General features: G+C 40.8%; 1 protein-coding gene across 3 annotated transcripts in view; it reads right to left on the bottom strand.

Annotated features, from left to right (window-relative positions):
• Positions 1-22,080, bottom strand: part of LOC130922650 (uncharacterized) — a 275,463-nt gene that overhangs the window by 89,665 nt on the left and 163,718 nt on the right. The window contains exon 6 of one of the 3 annotated variants that reach the window (XR_009064559.1): positions 7,436-7,618. The exons of the other annotated variants lie outside the window; for them this stretch is intronic. The gene's annotated coding sequence lies outside the window, so the exon portion shown is untranslated. Of the gene's footprint in view, positions 1-7,435; positions 7,619-22,080 lie in introns of those variants that run through there. 3 annotated transcript variants of the gene reach the window in all.

Raw genomic sequence — 22,080 nt, 5'->3', positions numbered from 1 at the left:
CATATTACAGATACACACACAAAGTGAATCCAGCAGAACTATTTACTGCATACCTGGTATTGGTGACAATAATTAAATAAACCTTTGGCTCTCAATAGCCAAAATAGTGCTAAATTTGTGAAATTAAAATATGTATAATACTAGCCCAACAGTAAAAAAGTAAAAATACAATGAATGAATAATTAATAAACATTTTTAAACCCTGAGTTTTGGCTCTCAAAGGCCTAACAGTGCAACTTTCATGAAATTCTCAGTAATAATAAAGTATAAAGTATCAAGGTATTATCATTATTATTTATGTTTTAGCCCTTTTAGGGACAGTGGTCGCTTTAGTGGACAGCTATTCAAAAGTTGGCACTTAATTCATTTGCTCCCAAAAACGTATAAATACGTTCTATTTTTAATTGTTTCAGTGTCCCAAAGACGTATTTATACGTCTTTTACGTTTTTTTTTTTAAAGGGACATCTCTGGGTTCTGATTCAATTTAGCTCCAAAGCACACAGCTGAAAATCCATTTTAAAGCAATAAACCTGGCCACTGGATGGCAGTAGCGCATTTGGTAAGACCCGCAACCCGATTCAATGGAAGGTGACTGAATGGAGAACAACCTAGAGGACGCCCGGGATGCCAGGTGCTGGATGACCAAGCAGAGCGCCTGGGACCACCAGTGCAGCGGACAATGCCGTTGAGTCCGTGCTGCTCGCCGAGCAGACCCCACAGAGACAAAAAAAAAATCCATCTTTATGAGACAGGCGGCGATGAGGGAAAAGTTTACCCTGCTGTCGCGGCTACAACAGCGTCATCTCTCAGTTAGTTCGGCTGTCGCGGCTACAACAGCGTCATCTCTCAGTTAGTTATGTGTAAATATATGGTTACTTTGCTAGCAAAAACTCTATTTGTCTGGTTGTTTATGTTATTTTGTAAAAGGAAAACATTATTCAGATGTTTGGGATGTAAGTAAAGCAAAAAAATCTGTGTGAGTCATCTGTGTGAAAGCTGTGTTAAAGTCAAAGTTATGTTTGAAATGTATGCTTTCACAAGAAGCTCAATACCTGTTTTTTTTCATCAGAAATTGGAAAATTGCTCAAACTCAGCTATTTTCTAAAGCTGATTTCTATAGAATGGAAAAAGATACAGACTTTTTTTCCTGCTGAAAGAAGAAAGTCTAATCTTTCTTTTGGTAGGTTCCATGTTTATACAGCAATAGAACAGAATTTTCTGGGGGCCTTTAAAAATCAGTCAAAATCCAGTAAAACGGCTGGGAGTGAAGGGCCTTGCTCTGGTGAAAATGGCTGGGAGTGAATGAGTTAAGACCTCCAACACTTTATAGAACAAGTGATTTTTTTTTGTCATTTAAAATGTTTTTATTCGTGTTATTTTTGACACTTAAGACCTTTAACTCTTTATAAAGAAACAATTTTTTTAGGGCTGTCAAAATTATCGCGTAATGGGCGGTAATTAATTTTTAAAATTAATCACGTTAAAATATTTGACGCAATTAACGCACATGCCCCGCTCAGACAGATTTAAATGACAGTACAGAGAAATGCCCACATGTTAATTGTGTTTTATGGAGTTTTGCCCCCCTCTGCTGGCGCTTGGGTGCAACTGATTTTATAGGCTTCAGCACCCATGAGCATTGTGTAAGTAATTATTGACATCAACAATGGCGGGCTACTAGTTAATTTTTTGATTGAAATTTTTACAAATTTTATTAAAACGAAAACATTAAGAGGGGTTTTAATATAAAATTTCTATAACTTGTACAAACATTTATTTTTTAAGAACTACAAGTCTTTCTATCCATGGATCGCTTTAACAGAATGTTAATAATGTTAAAGCCATCTTGTTGATTTATTGTTATAATAAACAAATACAGTCCTTATGTACCGTATGTTGAATGTATATATCCATCTTTCCATTCCAACAATAATTTACAGAAAAATATGGCATATTTTATAGATGGTTTGAATTGCGATTAATTATGATTAATTAATTTTTAAGCTGTAATTAACTCGATTAAAAATTTTAATCGTTTGACAGCCCTAATTTTTTTACATATTTAAAATACTTAAATATTAACAGTTATTATATACAGTGCAGGTATAAATACTGTATATAGTAGTAATTATAGTTATTTTTTTTTTTTTCAAAATAATTATAATTTATGAATTTATACAATGTTAATAAAAACTAAATTAACGAAATTAATCATAAAAACGGAAATAAACACCAGTTACGGCATCTAATAAAACTCTAAAGTTGACCCCCCCCCCCCCCCCCACACACACACACACACACACACACAGTTTTTAACTCATTGCATGCCGTTAATGGCAAATTCATTAACTGGGTCGACTGGCGGTAAATGTTCGTTTTTTTAGTGCCATTGACGGCACAAGATGTATGTTCATTTACCCCTCCCGGTCAAAATGGATTGGATGTCTAGTCTCGTCCGAATGCCATGTAAGGCTCATGCATGAAATAATTGTTTCTGCTAATAGTCAGAAATGACAAAGCGTGCCGAAATTACTGCAACTACAAGCATGGCAAATGTGCTAAAACAGTAATTCCAAACTGTTAGAATCAAGGGATAAAAATTCCCTAAGAATATTACTAAAGCCCTGAAGTGCTGACATTTAACAAAAAAAAAGTCCAATACTAAACAGCAACTCCTGAAAAATGGTCAATAGATTCAACTGTGATAAAAGTCCCACCTCTTTAGGTTCCTGACGCCATTTTCAAAGAAGCGGACTAAAATACATCAGTCATAATAAGCCCGATGCATCTATTGATCTGCATGAAAGGACAACACCGCAAACACCTTTTCAGCTCACAAAATGTTGACAGTATGAAAAAAAAAAAAAAAAACATCTTATTTTCATCCTACAGAACTCTTTTTCAAGCAGGTTGCGTAAAACCTGCACGATTCGGGTCCGACTCATACCCTCGGTATTTTATGATATAATATTTCTGTGAGTGAAAATATATGATTTGATTACAAAGCTAACTTGAGTGATTGAGGGTCATGTCCCTCTTTCATCCATGTGCTTTCAGCCTGTCCGTCCATTAGAGCTGACTCTATTGTTCCAAGCCTGCACGGGGCTGCACGTTGACCTAGTAGGTCACATCTTCAGATGCTCTTCTATGTGATCTGTAAAAACCCGCAGCTCTTCTGCCTTGACAGGGACAAGCCGGATGTTTCACAGGGGGAAGCTGCGATGCAGAAAAGTTAATCGACTTACAGCCAGCATTCCGTGAAACAACACAGCACATGCTGGTGACGGTCTGTGTACAGAATATAAAACTGCAGCTAATGAAATTCAAGTGCTATCGTACTGTATATTTAGCTTTAAGTTTTAAAATTTAGCCCTTTCATGGACCGGGGTCACAACAGTGGACATCTTTTCAAATGTTATCATTAGCTTAACTTATTCACTGGCTCCTTGGTCACCAAGTATGTGCTACGGTAGGGTGACCATATTTTGATTTCCAAAAAAGTGGACACTCGGCCTCGAGATACAGTGGAGCAAATAAGTATTTAGTCAACCACTAATTGTGCAAGTTCTCCCACTTGAAAATATTAGAGAGGCCTGTAATTGTCAACATGGTTAAACCTCAACCATGAGAGACAGAATGTGGAACCCCCCCACCCCCCCAGAAAATCACATTGTTTGATTTTTAAAGAATTTATTTGCAAATCATGGTGGAAAATAAGTATTTGGTACCAAAAGTTCATCTCAATACTTTGTTATGTACCTTTTGTTGGCAATAACGGAGGCCAAACGTTTTTCTGTAACTCCTCACAAGCTTTTCACACATCTGTTGCTGGTATTTTGGCCCATTCCCCCATGCAGATCTCCTCTAGAGCAGTGATGTTTTGGGGATGTCGTTGGGCAACATGGACTTTCAACTCCCTCCACAGATTTTCTATGGGGTTGGGATCTGGAGACTGGCTAGGCCACTCCAGGACCTTGAAATGCTTCTTATGAAGCCACTCTTTTGTTGCCCTGGCTGTGTGTTCGGGATCATTGTCATGCTGAAAGACCCAGCCACGTCTCATCTTCAATGCCCTTGCTGACGGACTTTTTTCACTCAAAATCTCTCGATACGTGGCCCCATTCATTCTTTCCTTTACACAGATCAGTCGTCCTGGTCCCTTTGTAGAAAAACAGCCCCAAAGCATGATGTTTCCACGCCCATGCTTCACAGTGGGTATGGTGTTCTTCGGATGCAATTCAGTACTCTTTCTCCTCCAAACACGAGAACCTGTGATTCTACCAAAATGTTCTATTTTGGTTTCATCTGACCATAACACATTCTCCCAGTCCTGTTCTGGATCATCCAAATGCTCTCTAGCGAACCGCAGACGGGCCTGGACATGTACTTTCTTCAGCAGAGGGACACGTCTGGTAGGGTAGGATTTGAGTTCCTGGTGGCGCATTGTGTTACTGTAGTAGTAGTAGCCTTTGTTACTGTGGTCCCAGCTCTCTGTAGGTCATTCACTAGGTCTCCTCATGTGGTTCTGGGATTTTTGCTCACCATTCTTGTTATCATTTTGACGCCACGGGGTGAGATCTTGCATGGAACCCCAGATCGAGGGAGATTATCAGTGGTCTTGTATGTCTTCCATTTTCTAATAATTGCTCCCACAGTTCATTTCTTTACACCAAGCGTTTTACCTATTGTAGATTCCGTCTTCCCACCCTGGTGCAGATCAACAATATTATCTCTGGTGACCTCTTTGGTCTTGGCCATAGTGGAGTTTGGAGTGTGACTGACTGAGGTTGTGCACAGGTGTCTTTTATACCGATGAGTTAAAACAGGTGCCATTAATACAGGTGACGAGTGGAGCCTCGTTAGAAGAAGTTAGACCTCTTTGACAGCCAGAAATCTTGCTTGTTTGTAGGTGACCAAATACCTATTTTCCACTCGAATTTGGAAATAAATTCTTTAAAAATCAAACAATGTGATTTTCATTTTTTTCCCCACATTCTGTCTCTCATGGTTGAGGTTTACCCATGTTGACAATTACAGGCCTCTCTGGTCTTTTCAAGTCGGAGAACTTGCACAGTTGGTGGTTGACTAAATACTTATTTGCCCCACTGTATGACGCAAGCATTTTGAAAAATGACTTTCAACCATGACAATATTTTCAACCTTTCATTCATTTCATTTTTACGTAGGAACCAGCTATATTTGAGAAATTTACCCAAAATGTTTGGTCTTATTAACGTCCCGTCCCCAGAAAAAGTGTACATGGAGGTTATGCTGTTATGGCGTCCCTAACAATGTTGAAACCAAACCTACGCGCTTGGTGTGGAGTATGCAACCACATTTGACAACATGACAAATTTTCCATTGTCAGTGTCTCTTGTTCATTATATTTTGCATGCTGTCAGTGCAGCACCTATCGATGCAAAAACTCACTATACTCAGTCCTCCATCGGGACTACTTCGTAACTTTGTTCAAGGATTTGCTGCTTAAATTGTAATTGTGATAACAAATCGAAACACTATTCCTTCAAGTTCTCTTTCACGGTTGAAATGTAGAATTTCAACGAGTAACATAAGTTTAAACATATCCCAGCTAAGGGGCTAGAAAAAAAGACAAGGGAAAGACAGGTGGGACGTGAGAGGCGGCGGCGAGGAGAAATGAGTGCAGGAGAAGGTGAATCTGATTTCTCCCAGTAAATTGGACTCTCCTGCTTTCTCTAATTCATGTTTCAGAGCTCCTGTGTGGACGGGAGATGGCAAGGGGGAGAAGAAAGGAGGGGAAGGCGGAAGACAAATCCATGCAGGGGGGTCGGGGGAAGTGGAGGGAGACTGCGGCCGCTCTCCCACAGGCAGACAGAAATCAATAAATCAATAGGAAACTGTGGTTGGCTGGAGAAGAGCTGAGGCTGGAAGAGAGAGGCCGGAATCAAAGCAGCTCCGAGATGGATGGAGCCGGGAGAGGAGGGGAGGGTCTAATGCAGAAATGTGCGGGATGAGTTTCAGCACTCCAAAGGTGGAGTCCAAGGTCCAAGCTTTTTTGGGGTTGCCCTCCCCTTTTCCCGGCCCACAGCGCATCCTGCCTGCCTGCATCGGGGCTGCAGTGATTGGGCTTGGCACGGCGTTGGTGCCCCGCTGCGGTCTGACCAATGAGCCCAGTGAAGCGCGGCCATACACGGGGATGGGGGAGAGCCGTAGGCCCCTCTGCCCGCTGGGTGCAGCCCGCTTGACTGGCTGCCTGCCTGCTGGCTGCTCGGACATCGATCTCAGAGGGCTGAAGAGTGCAGCTGGACGCACACCGAGAGCCGGGGCTAAATCTCGCTCAGGCTCAATCAACGCTTGCACCTGTCTTTTCCAATGGGAATTAAATGGACGAGATTGAGAGAAAGAAAGAGTAATGGTGTGTGGGAGCATGTCCGTATGTGTATGCGTGAGTGTGGGAGCTAAGGTGCACTTTAGAAGCTACACGTGTAGTTGAATGTTTTCGAGGAAACAACCTCTGTCTGTCATTAGTGTGCAATTCAGGGGTGTTCGATTAATATAGAAAAAGGTCCAGTTCGAGAATATTTCTTGAAGCGAAGTTTTGGAAGATCATAATTTCAAACTATTGACTGTGTAACAGTCATATCATCTGCTTGCAATCGATTATAAATCAAATAAATCAGCACAACACATTTTTTTTGGCATTTGCCATTGTCTAGCGACACAGAACTAACCACTTTTTTAGAGGTTCACCTTCTTCCTTGTCTTTATTTGAATTGCTAACTTTTTGGCATCCATTTTAATTTTTGTCTTAGTCTTCTGGACGAAAATACATATTCATCTTAGTCATATTTTAGTCATTTCAAAATGTGTTCGTCTTCGTCTAGTCTTAGTCAACGAAAATTCTGACAAATTTCGCCTAGTTTTCGTCGACAATTCCCAAATTTTTTTGTCTATAAACTTCAAAAGTTTCAGTCCATGAATAATTAAATAAATAAAAGGTTTCCAACAATTTCGAATGAACATGTGCTACGCCCCAAATTGAAGGCTCGCTAAGGACGCAACATAAAACGAGCAACAAGTGTACAAGTGGACACAATTCAACAATTTATTCACACAACCCAAATAATAATGAATACAAAATACGGAATAAGCTGTTTTCAGGGTAAGCCCAGGCCAAAACAACAAACAAAAGGAATCTACTCTTAAATTTCACCCGCTAACTAAACCCTGATCGAAAAAAAAAAAACAGCCTGGCTTCCTACACTAAACGAAACAGGAGAAAACAGGTTGAATAAAAATGGCAGCTTACCCCTACTGCTTTGGTGCGCTTATGTACAACGGTGAACAAAAACGACTCAATAATGGCAAACACAAAATACCTCACCGAAAAAGCGGGAGTGCAACAAACAATTGATCGAGTGTGAATGTATGGTGAGCAAACAGCTGGCAAGGAGGTACGCGGCACGAATGCTGTCAGATGCGACCTCGTCTGTCCGTTGACAGCGGCTGACTTTTGAAGCTTGGCGCCCTTCTTTCGTGGCCAATCAGCATCTGCCCGTCATGAGTCGATCAGCTTACGTCACAGTGGGAAGGGAAGCAGCCAGCTGGCGGAGGCGAGGATCAGCTGACTGTTGATGTCTTAAGAAAAATAATCAAACGGCCAGGGCCGTCACAACGTGACAGACAAGAGTCTACAATATACAAGGACATCACCATTCTCATAATAAAAGAAAAAGAGTACATTATTTGCAATTAAATAAAATCACCTGGATGCCACGAACTGTACTTAAAATGTTTTCCAAGAGTTTAAGATGAGAAGACACCGAGTCACTGCGCTAAATACTAACGCGAACACTATGCTAATGCTACAAGTTAGTTTAGTGTGTATTGATCACTCAGCACAGACCTTTAAAGGCTAAAGCAACATAGCATAGCAAAGATAAGAAAACTTACCAAGCAGCACCTGACACGTTTCACAAAAGGAGCCTGGAATGTGCAAACGCTTAAGAAAGTGTGTGGTTCGGGGGGAGGCGCAGCACGCCACATGAGTGACACGACCAAACACTGCTAAATGCGTTCTAACAACATATACAATAAGAAAATATCACACTTTGTGAATTTGTGACAGGAACTAGGGTTAGGCGAATTTTCAGATCTTTCTCGTGTCGTCAGACGACAACTGTGATCCATCTTGTTATGTTTTAGTCTCCCAAGACACGTATTCAGCGCGTCATCGTGACGCCATCGTCATGAAAAAAATTGTTTTTTGACGAAATATTTTCGTTACCGTCATCGTTGACGAATACAACACTGGTTGGCTCAGACTTGTCCAGCCAGGATTTCCTGACTTTTAGACTTCACTCACACTATTAGGGTATGATGCCCAATCAGGATTATGTTTATTAATTTTATAATTTTTGTGTAGCCAACTAGTCGTTCATTTTGCAAAACCAAGCGACTTGCAGTGTGAACGGAATGCGGCTGCGAAGTGACACGCATCCACACTGCAACAGGTGACGTTAAAGGAAATCAATATAGTCCCTACGGGAGGTACCGGAATCATGTGTTTATGGCAATTTTCAGGATTTTATGCTAGCGGACCAAACATTTTTTTTAATCCCATAAATTCACATGCAGTATCAGGAAGGAAAAAGTATTTTGTGCGGCCTTCAACTACTGTATCTTGTTTGTTTTTTGTCGAACAGTGGTGACGCATAGGTCGCATTAATATGGATCCGTGTTCACACTGCAGAGTTGTCAGAAAGATATCTGATTTTTATCCAAATATGAATGATCCCAGATTGGATTTGAATAAATCAGAATTGGACTGTTCGTACATACTGAAACAAATCAGATACGTGCCCTATATGGGCAAAGCAATTGGTATTGACCGGTAGTTTTAACATAGCTTTCGTAACTAAATTTGTTGAATATATTTTTGTCTCATAATCATGCTTAACTTGTGTGTCATTGATCTGTATCTTTCTTCAAAACTATAAACAATAAACTAGTTAAGTTTAATTTTTTCACCACTTAAAGAAAAAAAAAAATAGTGGTGAAGAAGGAGCGTAGCCGAAAGGCGAAGCTCTCGATTTACCAGTCGATCTACGTTCCTACCCTCACCTATGGTCACGAGCTGTTCGTTGTGACCAAAAGAAAAAGATCCCGGATGCAAGCGGCCGAAATGAGTTTCCTCCGCAGGGTGTCTGCCTGTCTGGGCTCTCCTTTACAGATCAGTCATCCGGGAGGGACTCGGCGTCGAGGCACTACTCCTCCGTGTTGAGAGGAGCCAGTTGAGGTGGCTCGAGCATCTGGTTCGGATGCCTCCTGGATGCCTCCCTGCATGGAGACATGTTCTGGGCATGTCCCACCGGCAAGGCCCCGGGGACGACCCAGGACACGCTGAAGAGACTATCTCTCTCGGCTGACCTGGGAATGCCTTGGGAGCAAGCGGAAGATGCTGGATGGATGGAGTTCAATTTTTTTTCAAGCATGCCACTCGATTCCCCATTGAACAAGACAAAGGGCTACATCATACACTACGTCACACAGACCATTCTTCCGCTGTTTGCCCACTCCTGTCAGCCTGTCACTCTTCCCAATTCGCCGACTTATCCGAAGAAAATGACAAATCTGTTCCATCCTCTTCGAGTTGATGAAATAATGCATTAGCTTGAGCTAAATTTAGTTTTCGATTCATTCCGCACGTTTCAAAATCCAACCGGCCGTCGCTCGCTACTTTGCCTCCCTCTCCTTAGGTTGTGCCCCACTCGGCAAATTATTAAAAATGTTTACATTACGGCTCCTGGGATATGTAGTATTTTGTGGTGTTTTCGGTTTTGAAAAAGGACTAGAAATGATGGAAATATGGACATAAACACATGGTCCATGCAGCGTTTTAATGCTTGTTTATGAGGGCAATAAAACTATATAACTCAAATAACATTATCTCCTGTTTTACTTGGTCAATTGACTTAAAGTCAAAACGGCGGTGGATCTAAACTTCCGCACTTTCAAATTAGACCAACCAGCGGCGCGTGGTCATGTAATTACAACGTGATAAGGCTTCAAAAATGATAGGCGTAATTTTGTCGCCGCCGACACGTTCGGTGTTAAAGGGTTGATAGCTACACCGCGTTTAAGTTTTGAATCACAGCACCTCTAATTTTGCAGTGGGCTTGGATCTATTTTGGCCTTCTTCTGGGTCCAAACCTGGTCCTAAGTCCACTAGTTGGTGGCCTCTTATCTAAACACTTTTCCAATAGCTGCTTTTGAGTGCTATTAATGTTGAGTGATGAAAAGTAAATCCCACATCACCTTTTACTAGTGCTCCCAACCTCTATTCGGCCACATTTTAGATTAGAAAAATTCCCCAAAATAACCATAGAATATAGATCTACTTTGTAGACGTAATGATGAGTGACGTGATGTGAACAGAAAGCTATTTTGTTAGAGCGACTACAAGCCAATATTGGAGATAAAAGTACCTTCCGCTATATGTAAGGGCAGCATTTAATTCCTCTGCCAGTCACTATACGTAGATGACAAAGATTAATAAAGATACAAATTACTGGAGAACATTTGGGGTGTTTAATAGTTTCATATAAAACCCTATTACTGTTTACAGCCTCGATTTATATAAATAAGACATGTCGAGAGGAAATCATGGCTGAGCGGTTTAGAACGCAAGCTGTAATCAAAAGACCACAAGTTTGATTTCCCTGGCCAGCTGAAGTACGAAAGGCTGAAATGAGAAGAGCAAGGCAGCTTACGCCCTCAATTTGCTTCAAATGTGTTGAAAAGTCCCCCACGACGCTCCTATGCCACAAATACTGTCGAGTGAGCTGCAGTACTTCCAACATGTCATTCAACTTAATGATTGTAATAGGCTATGACTGACATGGACTGTAGAATACCCAATGTTTGCATTAAAATGGAATAAAAGCACAGGCACTGATGATAATTTGACACCTGCAAGACGACAGAACTCAAGGCAGAAATATTTGAAAATGGCAACTCTATAGTTTAAGTCTGGAAATTGACTGATTCCACATGTTTAAAGACCAAATGTAAAGTAAGGTTTGGCCAACCATGTTTTCGAACAATATCAATGGCTAAACAATTATAAGCATATTTTCGTTATTTTTTTTAAAGCAACCTTTCCAGATTCTTTGTTTAACCCATAGCAACGCCCTTGACAACGAAAATGCTTTTCTTCGACAATCTTTGGAAATCTTCGGAAATTACGTCACACCGAGAACTGCGAGGGAAGTCCGCCATAAACAGAGTATCGTTGCATTGCTTCTCGGTAAGATGCCACGGCGGTGTGTGGCGATGTATTGTTCTCAATCTATAGAAAAGTTGTATGAGTGGCTGAAGGATAGCAGGGCACGTAAATGGACATCTTTTGTTCGTACTAGGCGAATGAATTTCACGCCATCATCGAGTCGTGTTCTCTGCTACAAAGACTTCGAAGATGCCTACTTCCTCAACCGGTCTGCTTATGATCAAGGATTTGCAAAAAATGTGTGATTTTTGGATAGATGACTAATGACTTTGTCAAAGCAGAGCTGCCAACTGTTGTGGAACAGTGCTTAATTTGTAAATCATAAGGTGCCGGAACGCAAAGTACATATGACAGCGCAGTGATGACGGCACGTGGACAGGTCCCGGAACATATTGTAATAGCCCGAATAGGGAAATAGAAAGGAGAGGAGTGGAGGATGGCTTCCTTCACTTTATTGTGGCAACAGTTAAATAACAAATAACAAAAATGACAGCGGACTGCTGCAACATGCGACCGCCAACTTTGCTCTCACGCCGCACTCTTCTCCTCCTCACTTCCCGCTACGTCACCACTCTGCTGTCCGATGGCCCCTTCACGAGCCGGCACACAGTTAAGGACATTACATTATGCAGAAAATGGAGTGGAAAACAAAACGCAAATGCCCACTTGCCATGCTATGGGACTTTCCTTTTTTTCTTTCTTTTCTATGACTCGTTTTGAACCATCTTCCTTCTTTTTGAAAAAAAGATAGTAAATGCAACAGTCTTTTTGGCATATTGAAATACCGTTTGATCCTGGCTGCTTGCTCCCAAGATGCCGCAAATTTCAATTTCAATTTTTTTTTTTTTTTAAATGTCAGGAGTGTGATTTGTTGGTCCAGTTTCTCAGTGCACCAACAAATCTCAGACTCTTTCAGATGACGTTAATTTTCATAAACTACATGCAATTCTTGGGATTTGTTGTGTAAATGAATTTATGTATATTACTATTTTTTATACTGTAATGCCCTAACTGAGTGTAATATTCTGATATAATGTTTTCCAGGCACCCTGAAGTGCACGCAACGTTACTCTTGTTTTGGTCACGTGACACGGGAGTGTGATAGAGAGGCACCGTCTCTATCTATTGCTCCGCACAGCCTGCCGAGAGCCCCAAGCCGTGTTCGTACTGCTAGCTCCATGTGTTAATAAAGAAACAAAGTTGTCAGCACGTGTTCGATACCTTTGTCAACAAAAAGCTCATAACAAGAGACTATGCACGATCCGTTTAAGAGACGCTGGGACTAGAGAGCTGTGAGTAGTAGGAGGCGAGAGGGAGATGAGTGAGAAAACTTCGCGGTCGAATGTGGCGGCAGTCCGCTATTATTTTGTTTTCTTATTGTTGCCATAATAAAGTGGAGAAAGCCATCAACGACTCATCTCCTTCTTTCCCCACAACGTTTTTATATTATTATTTTATGTGCACGAGAGCTGCAGGATCTGCCAAAATGAACATGAACTCTGATTATTATTATTTTTTTTAAACAATGTCATCAGATAGACAAAAACAAAATTATGTGCAAATGCTTGCATCTTCAAATCATGAAAATAATAACAGCCTATATCTTACCAATCTTGTAATCTTGATGGGTCTTATCTCCATTCCATGTCAGGTAGTCTAGGCACATTGTTTGCATCCTGATTAGCGTCTGGCTAATAAATGTACGATCCAACATAAAATTCCAACCTTCTCTTCTTTCTCCAACTCTTCAAAAACTTGGATCTCCTCCCATGCGCTCGATCTATCGCTTATACCGCTTTTTGAATCATTGCTTGAAGGGCTTTGTATGGCGGCCGTATGTATGGAGCTGCCATAACGGTTCCCGGTGTGACGTATCACTTCCGGGTTTGTCCCCTTTCAGGCTCGAACTTCGGAAACACGATTATTTTTCAAATATACAACATATAAATGATTTTTTCATGCTTTATTTGTTGGACAATGTTTAATTACTTAAATTGTGACCCTATTTGGCATGTTATGAAATTACTTCACATTTGGTCTTTAATATCACTGGGTCACAGGCTGTCCTTGAAACATGACGAACAATTGTGATGCATAAGTCCTGCTAAACATGGCATTAATGATTCTAGTCCAGAGTATTGGGGTTCCTTGCTTTTTCTAAGCTACTAACATGAGAATATGTGGTCAATTGGCAGAAAAGGACACACCCAGACAGCAGATTTCCTATCATTCATTTGATTTGTGTTACATATATCGTTCCAGTGTTTTTCCACACAAATACTGTAATTCTACTGCCTTAGTGTTAACCAGAAATCTACTGTGTTCTGTCAAGTTTTGGTTATATAGTGATAACTCGACATACGATCTTCTCGATATCTGACGTAAAATTTTTATACGCTATTTGTTTTTACATCCGACGACATTTTCGAAATACGCCGATTTATGACGGCGCCGAAATTTCTTCGTTTTCCCGCAAGACGGACTCACAGTGGATTTTCTTGTGAGAGAAATCAACATGGGTTCCAAGAATGTTTGTGCAGGTGGTGAAATGAAGATGCAAATGATAGAAAAATATTAGTTTGGCGTGCGCGTTCGAGCAATGGCTCGACAATACGGCTGTAGAATGTCTACGATTTCAATACCTCCTCCGACCTCTGTTCGCCAGTCTTTATAAGTTATTGTGACAATTATTATTATTGTAACATCACCAAAGAAATCGGCAGCTTCATCAGGTTTTTAATCATTTATTTCAGAACTTGTGCAACACAGCACGCCTACTGTCCCCTGCAGCTGACACCAACGACAGAACATGAAAATTGAAAGTAAAAACTATAATGCACCTCCCTCTGTCACGTCAGCCACGCGGTGCGTTCAGGTACACCATGCATAACACAACCGTCACTTTAGAACCTGATTCGTTGCATTATGTATCATGATTATTAATATTCAGATTTTTATTTATAATTTATATGTTTTGCTCTGTGTAATTGCTATTTGCAATAGTACCAGCAGTATTTATTAAGAATTTAATGTAGGTTTTCCGGCTGTGTAACGAATTAATGGAATTATAATGTATTCTCATGGATAAATCCTGCTTGATATATGACCATTTTGACTTACAAGGTCCTGGAATAAATTAAAGTGGTAGTTAAGAATTTTGACATTAGGCTTAATCTTCGAGTTAGCGGGGGTTTAATTGGTTGGTGGAGTTGATTTCACAAATTATTTGTTAGTTTCAGGGCTTCAGAGTGGCTATGCTCGCGCGAGTCAATGTCACCTTCCTAGCATGCCGATAAAAAAAACCGATACAGATCTACAAACATCCAACAGAGTCAAATAAATTCAAAACACAGATCATTGCTCCGAAACAACCATGCTGCCAAAAAAAAAAAATATATTTTTAGATGCATAATACGACCACAATAGAGAGGAGTGCTTCAGCCACTTGTGCTCACGCTTCATTCGAGAAAGGTGCGAAGTCTGACTTATCCTACTCGAATGGTACCAGTTGCGACCTCAAAGCGTTCCAAGTGAATGTAAACAGCAAAGATGGCTGATCGCGACAATTGTTTTTTATTTTGGACATCAAAGACATTTTGACCTCCAGCAAACCTGCCTTCTCGTAAGCGATCAAATAGTGGAGGTGTTCCAATTATATTTTTCCATATAAGAGGTTGGAAACCCTGACTTCCCACCTTCCTCGAATACAGCGTCAGTCAGCTCGGTTAAATGACAGTCGGCAACATAGCGAATTGTGCCTTTAGAGGCTGTGGAAACAGAAGAAATGGGCAAAGGAAATTCTCTATGAAGAATGAGGAACAATGTAAATTGGTTACTTGCTGCTGGCTACGACATTAAAAAATAATTGGTGAAAAACCCCATGTGATATCACTCCGCCCTGCTGCTCTGCAGAGCTTCTGGATTACGAATGTTCTGTTCATACTGCAATTATTGACATGCAATATTAAGTTTTATTAACTTCATCCTGAAGACATACCCAACACTAGGGATGGGAATTGATACGATTTTTACGATTCCAATTCCATTATCGATATTGCTTAACGATTCGATTCTTTTTCGATTCTCTTATCGATTCTAATTTTGGGAAAAAGAACAAACATTTTGATTATCATCGAGTTTGTTTAATCAGAAGTCACAACCTTACAAACTCACAACGAGGTCAAAAGAGGCCCAAAGCCTCAATGTTAACTGTGGCAATAAGTGGCAAATGCACAAGAATGTATAACATTTTACTGAAACATTTTTCTAATAGAAATAAAAAATATTGGTATATATTGGCATGTAGGTCTTTGGCAATATGTGTTAAAGCAGGGGTCCCCAAACTTTTTCCTGTGAGGGCCACATAACTTTTCCCTTCTCTGATGAGAGGCCGGGGTCTGTTTGTAACAGAAAAAGGGTGACGATTGCAGGAGTGCGTAAATGTAAAAAAAATATTGTTTTTCAGAAAGCCACAATCAAATAACCCTCTGTGGATTCTTCACGGAACAAAAGTAAATAACATAAAAATAATAATATAATATGATAATAATAAATAAGAATAGCACTATTAATTAAATAGATAATAACCAAAAAAACCCTCTCTGAGTTATTCACTGAAAAAGGCCAGGAAACAAATAACACTACTGAGGGAGCAAAAAACAAAAAAAATTCAAAATGCTCTCTGGAATTGTTCAGGGAGCCGGACCAAATATGGAGCCGCGGGACGTAGTTTGGGGACCCCTGTTTTTATTTACCAGTATATTGAAATGCATGCCTTTTAGTTTTTATGGTGCTTTCACGCTCAAGTGGTGTCGCCCTTGCGCTTCCTCACGCGAAGAAGAACGCGCGCTTACACGCGAAGAAGAAGAAATGCCGCATCCAAGCGAGTGAGTGAGTTAGTGAGAAAGGGAAACACTGCCACGAGCCTACGTTCTTTTTTAATGTTTGTAAAATATCTGCAGAGGCAACGCCTGTATGTATCATCTTCTGTGTTGTTGTTGTGTGTTTCCACTCGCGATCAGACACTTAAATCCAGTTGTGTAGTGGTTTAAACGATGTGCTAATGCTAGCGAACGCATGCTAACTGTTTGTTATTACTGTGTTAGCAGCTAATCATCGCTGATTTACGTTGATGCAAACCTGTTGGTTATTGGGGACGAAATTGATTTGTTTCATTTCTATTTTTAGTTTCAAGTGATGGTTGAATAAAGTCGGCAAATTATACCAACGTCTTCTGCATCGTCATTTGGGAGTTTAGCTAGCTGCATAGCCAGGACTGAGCCTTAGCGTCTTAGTGAGGAGTGGACAGTGCAGTCTATTCCCTCCCGATGCAGTTATCTACACCTTGCAATGACTGCAAGTCGCTTTGTTGTAATTTTTCCTCGTGAAGTGAAGACACACTTTCGAGCGTTCGAACTGACGTGCTGTCATTGTTATGTTTACGGCGGCAATGCTCGTGCTAAACTATCGTAACCTTTCATTTTCACCCTTTTTCCTGGTGAAGTGTAGCCAAACTTTAGAGCGAGTGGTTCTTGGCTCCATGCTAGTTTGATGTGTTTGGACAACAAGACACGTCACGACGCAATATGCGTCTTTAGGGATCGTTAAGGCTTTTTCATTGTGATGTCGAGGCCTCGAAACACTCGGAACCGGTTCGGAATTGGAATCGGATTTCGATTCCCCATCCCTACCAAACACTATTGATTGCATGGTTCATCGATGATTTACATGTGTGCATAAGTTGTTTTTTTATTGGCATGCTAAGATGGCCCAATCGACTCGCGCTAGCTTAGCCAATCTGGAGCCCTGAAACTAACAAATAACAAACTACACGGAATTTGTTGAAATCAACTACACTGACTAATTAAACCAGCACTACCTCAAAGATTAAGCATGATGTCAACAATTCTGAACTTCCCCTATAACTTCGTATGTAGATGTACGACGGTGCTGTAATAGCCAAGCTGTGGTACGTTAAAGAAAATCACGTATTTACAGCTAATTTGACAATTCATTTAAGCCTCATTGTTTTGGTTTTACTGTTTTGATTTCCCAACACACATACAGTAAACAGGAAAAAAATCCTAAATCAAGCCAATTTTATGAGGTTGTGTGACCTTTACCATCTCTTAAAGCCAACTCCGGGATACTTAAACTTGTCACTAGTCCAATGTGGAATTCAATTGATTACATTGATAGCCAAGTTATAGGGACTGTTAGAAAGTCACAAAAGTTATTAAATCATTGAACTTTTAGGAGGCACAAAGACTTGTCCTGTGGGTTTCGTATTTTAAACACTTGACTTTTACAGCTTGGGAACACACTGTACGTAGTCCTAAACATTGGAGGCCAATAATAACCTCCATGGGGTATATCAGTGCACCTTTAGGAGTAAAAACTTGATTGTTGTGACAGTGTTTAGTTCAAGTAAATTCACACGTCCACCATCCAAAGCAATCTTTTTCTTCCTTCATCTTTCTCCCTTGACCTTTCCTTGTTTTACTCTTCCCTCTTCCCCCATGTTTTTCCCCTCCTTCGTCCACCACTTTCCTCCCTTGCTCTCCTCTCTGGGGTCCCATCCGGGATAGGCCGCTCCCACCCAGACACAGATGGCCTCCCGGATCAGATTTATCAAGGCCAGAGGAGCCCTCTGCAAAAGGTCACTCTCTTAAAAGCTGACCGATCAATGGTCCAACTCCTGATACTAGGAGCAGCCATGTTTTTTCCTTTCACATGTTTGACCATGAGTCTGTATCCACATGCTTGTCTTTGTAGGTGTGTATGTGTGTGCATGTGTACCTGCCTGACAGCTCCGGGCGTTTCTAATCGAAGGTGCCATTCGTCAGACGCTCCCTGTTAACGACCCAGCCAATCTCTAATAGTGCAACCTTATTGAGGCGCTACTAAATATTTCAGCGAGTCATTAGCTCATTACGCGTCATTATCTACTGCCCGTCTGGATTAGCTGCCAGACTTTTAGCAACTTCTCCGCGGGTAATCAATAATCGGTAGACACGTTCAATCACCACCCAGGGTCGAAGCAACAATTGTGCACATGCACAGGCAGGAGTCTTGTTGGTTTATCTATTAATTGAATGTCCTCCAATGTATTTCATAATGAATCATATCTTCCATAATCAAGTCAAAGTTCTCATGTCTCAATGTCATATTTTCAATAAAGTCATAAACTTCACTGTCAGTTGATGGGAAACGGGGCCTTTCTGTAGGGGGCCTATTTTCAAAACCTTAAAATTCTTATTCTGTCAGATAATGGTCAATTTCTCCGAGAAAATGATTGCAATTACAAATGCTTTAGTAGTAATATCTTCATTAATTTCGCTTGCAATTAAAAACACAAAAGAGCATGGAAAAAAAAACTCCAATTATCATTTTACACAAAACTTCAAAAATGGGCCACACAAAAATATTGGCACCCTTTGAAAAGTCATGTGATGCTTCTCTAATTTGTGTAATTAACAGCACCTGTTACTTACCTGTGGCACATAACAGGTAGTGCTAATAACTAAATAATGCTTGCAGCCAGTTAAAATGGATTAAAGTTGACTCAACCTCTGCCCTTGTGTGTACCACATTGAGTATGGAGAAAAAAAGACCACAGAACTGTCTGAGGACTTGAGAAGCAAAATTGCGAGGAAGCACGGGCAATCTCAATGCTACAAGTCTATCTCCAAAGACCTGAATGTTCTCGTGTCTACCGTGCGAAGAGTCATCAATAAGTGTAAAGCCCATTGCACTGTGGCTAACATCTCTAGATGTGGACAGAAAAGAAAAAATGATGAGAGATTTCAACAAAAGATTGTGCGGATGGTGGATAAAGAACCTCGACTAACATCCAAACAAGTTCAAGCTGTCCTGCTGTCCGAGGGTACAACAGTGTCAACCCGTACTATCCGTCGGCGTCTGAATGAAAAAGGACTCTATGGTAGGATACCCAAGAAGACCCCACTTCTGACCCAGAGACATAAAAAAGCCAGCCTGGAGTTTGCCAAAACTTACCTGAGAAAGCCAAAAATGTTTTAGAAGAAGGTTCTTTGGTCAGATGAGACAAAAGTAGAGCTTTTTGGGAAAAGGCATCAACATAGAGTTGACAAGAAAAAAAGGCATTCAAAGGAAAGAACACAGTCCCCACTAGGGGTGTGACAAAATATCAAAATGGCGATATATCGTGATACTTTGTATTCCAAAAGGTTATCGATATGCTCCTGACAAGAATCGAAATATCGTTTTAAAAAGGTGTTAATGTTAAAAAAAAAGGAACCATCAAGTTACGACCAAAATCTTCCACTATAATAGTGTCTCAGTTAACTCTAAGGGTGCCATTGACGGTGCTCGACACACAATCCATTTAGAGTGAGAACGTTCGTTCATTCAAAACCAGAGCATTCACAGTCATTCGGTCCGATTTTCGGGGCATTTACAGGTCACTTGCTGTTCATTTTAGGGCATTTACAGGTAATTTCCTGTTGGGTTTGAGTTACTGGCTATTCATTTGGGTGATCCCCAGGTCACTTCCTGTTCTGTAACTCAAAATAAACAGGAAGTGAGCCATAAAATACCCCAAAATCAACAGGAAGTAACTGAAAATCAATAGGTAAATGACGTTAAATGGCCCAAAATTACCTCAATGCCACATTGGTTGCCACTGATGGCCATAGACGTTCAATCCGTTTGAAGTGGGAGGGATGGCAGCGAATGAACAAATGTTCATTTGCTGCCACCCTCCCAGTTCAAATGGATTGGATGTCTACTAGTGATAAACTCATTCCAATTCACAGGAGACACTTGTTTTTCTGTTCCTAGACCAATGTACCGATAATCGTTGTACGGCCATATCGTCAGATCATCGTTATTGTTAGCTTTGTATCGCAAATCGTATCGTATTGTGAGGAACCAAGAGGTTCCCACTCCTAGTCCCCACAGTCAAACATGGCGCAGTCTCCCTGATGTTTCGGGGTTGCATTGCTGCCTCTGGCACTGGACTGCTTGACCTTGTGCATGGCATTATGAAGTCTGAAGACTACCAACAAATTTTGCAGCATAATGTAGGGCCCACTGTGAGAAAGCTGGGTCTCCCTCAGAGGTCATGGGTCTGCCAGCAGGACAATGACCCAAAACACACAAAACACATGGTTTGAGAGAAAGCACTGAAGACTTCTAAAGTGGCCAGCAACGAGTCCAGAACTGAATCCCATAGAACACCTGTGGAGAGATCTGAAAATGGCAGTTTGGAGAAGTTACCCTTCATATCTCAGAGACCTGGAGCAGTTGGCCAAAGAAGAATGCTCTGCTGGAATTTTAGACCATTGTATGAATCTGATTGATGGATACTGGAAGCGGTTGTTCCCAGGTATATATTAGGCTGAGGGTGCCAATACTTTTGTCCGGCCCATTTTTTAGTTTTGTGTAAAATGATAATGATTTAATTTTTTTTCCCCATTCTCTTTTGTGTTGTTTTATTGCCATCAAAATAAATGAAGATATTACTACCTAAGCATTTGTAATTGCAATCATTTTCTGGGAGAAATTGAGCATTTTCTGACCGAATTTCAGGACTGCCAATACTTTTGGCCAGCACTGTATGTAAATGCAACATAAAATTCCGAGTCCCCAGACTGGTCACTGCCCTTCTACAAATTCGATCATCTCCCCCTCATTTCAAAGCCCTCAACAAGACACTGTCCAATGAAATGGAGAAACTCAATCCACTCATCCATCCATTTCAAAATGTTATCTATTGGAATATATGAATCCTCAATTTTGATTGACACGGTCAGAGAAAAATTCAATTAACAATTGCTGGATAGTGAGCCACAAACACAAATAACATCACCTGCTCAAGGACAAATAAGCAAAAACATGGTGAACCACCAAGTGATGCTGTGGCAATGCTGTGTATACAGCGCTTTAACAAGGTAGCATTCAGGTGCCGTGCTTGTACTCTTATCCTTATAAAACTGAACAAACAGAGGCTTAAACATTGCAGCCATCACTCACATGTGAGTGTGCGGCGTTTACTGGGAGCCATCTCTTTGTTTTTTAAGGGTCACGTTCCAAGGTCGAGGGCTCGTGCATATACTGCTGCGGAGCTGTTTAAGGCAACCATGAAACCTCTTTGACACACTTTCAGACTCATTCAACAAAAGGCGGCGTGCGCGTGGTTAAGCGTGTGACTAATTTCTTTTAAGGCACTGTGGAATTGAGAGACTTAAGGCTGGAGAAGGGTGAAGGAGGCTTGTTAAGGAGTTCAAAGGTCAGGCACTTTTCAGTGGAGCAACACAGCTCCCAATTAATAGAGCAAACACACAAACAGATACATGCGAAAGCTCTCATACAAACAAAGAGGAGGCACCTATTACAAACTCGCAGATTTTCAGTTTGCAGCTATTTGAAGCGAACTCAACTGTATTGTAAAATGATACTATTCAGAGATCCAGACACTTGGTCACGAGGCTCACTTTGTTTAAAATAAAATCCTCAGAGGGAAGCCTCTCCAAAAACATTTTTTTAAAATGCATTGAAACAGAACAGTTAATTTTTATTGTTCGATAAACTAATGTTAAATACAGTAACAAGTGGCGAACACCTGATGGGATCTGTTCTGCTTGGTTTATTAGATGTTGCTTACCGTATATTCCGGACTATAAGTCGCAAGCCCCCCCCCCCCCATAGTTTGGCTGGGGGTGCGACTTATACGCTGGAGCGACTTAAGTGTGAAATTATTATTATAATTTATTTATTTATTTATTTTTTTTAACCTGTCCTGTTCAGCTGTTTGACACGGTCCGGTTAGTCT

Source organism: Corythoichthys intestinalis, chromosome 1 (genome assembly GCF_030265065.1).
Source record: "Corythoichthys intestinalis isolate RoL2023-P3 chromosome 1, ASM3026506v1, whole genome shotgun sequence".
NCBI classification, from domain to species: domain Eukaryota; kingdom Metazoa; phylum Chordata; class Actinopteri; order Syngnathiformes; family Syngnathidae; genus Corythoichthys; species Corythoichthys intestinalis.
This window is presented reverse-complemented; position numbering and strand designations above follow the sequence as displayed.